General features: G+C 31.0%; 1 non-coding gene across 1 annotated transcript; it reads left to right on the top strand.

The window, feature by feature from the left end:
* Window positions 1–318: 318 nt before the first annotated feature.
* Window positions 319–390, top strand: Trnac-gca. The gene has a single exon. It is a non-coding gene; the product is annotated as a tRNA-Cys (tRNA).
* The last annotated feature ends 394 nt before the right edge of the window (window positions 391–784 follow it).

Raw genomic sequence — 784 nt, 5'->3', positions numbered from 1 at the left:
ATCTTTCACAATGTATTAGTTATGTCCTGTTCAAATTTTGCTACTGCCATGTCTTCTCATTGACTGCTGAACTCTTTTAATGTTATTAGCTACCTACTTGAATTCTTGCCGTATGTTTAATAAACACCCTGTATATTTAACGAATTGTCAGATAATTAATTAGATACCAATTATTAGTAAAGTCTAGGTGGGACATGTTCATGGCATATTTGAGGAGGCGTTTCCCATTAATAAAATGTAAATACAGTAACGTTTTTAATAATCTAAATAATGGAAATACCAAACTACATCCACCTTACATAGGGCTTGTTATATGACGGGGATATAGCTCAGTGGTAGAGCATTCGACTGCAGATCGAGAGGTCCCCGGATCAAATCCGGGTGTTCCCTATTTCTTTTGTTTTGTAAAATGTATTCAAATTATTTTAAAAATGTGTTCAAAACGGAGTTTCTGTACCTCAACACACTTTTCGATATATTAACATTCATAGAGATGTTTTTGGAGCAAAAGTCTACATAAGAAAATACTCTTAAAATACTTAGAAAATGCTCTTTGAATTTTGACACGAAGTATTATTTTAAATTTGTCTAAACATATTATTTTTACAAATTGTAATTTGTACCAAAATGGAAAAATTTATTAAGGCAAGTTTCGTTCTAAATAAAATTTGCAATTCAAAATCGACGAAAAAAAAACATAATGGTTGGAAGGGACGTTACAACCAAATATCTAGGCCACTGATACAAGCTGAGAATTAAAATGTATTAATGTAATACGTAAACA

The sequence above is a fragment of the Anoplophora glabripennis genome, unplaced genomic scaffold (assembly GCF_000390285.2).
Source record: "Anoplophora glabripennis isolate ALB-LARVAE unplaced genomic scaffold, Agla_2.0 scaffold215, whole genome shotgun sequence".
NCBI classification, from domain to species: Eukaryota; Metazoa; Arthropoda; class Insecta; order Coleoptera; family Cerambycidae; genus Anoplophora; species Anoplophora glabripennis.
The sequence above is the reverse complement of the archived record's forward strand: the minus strand, read 5'-3'. Positions and strand labels throughout refer to the sequence as shown.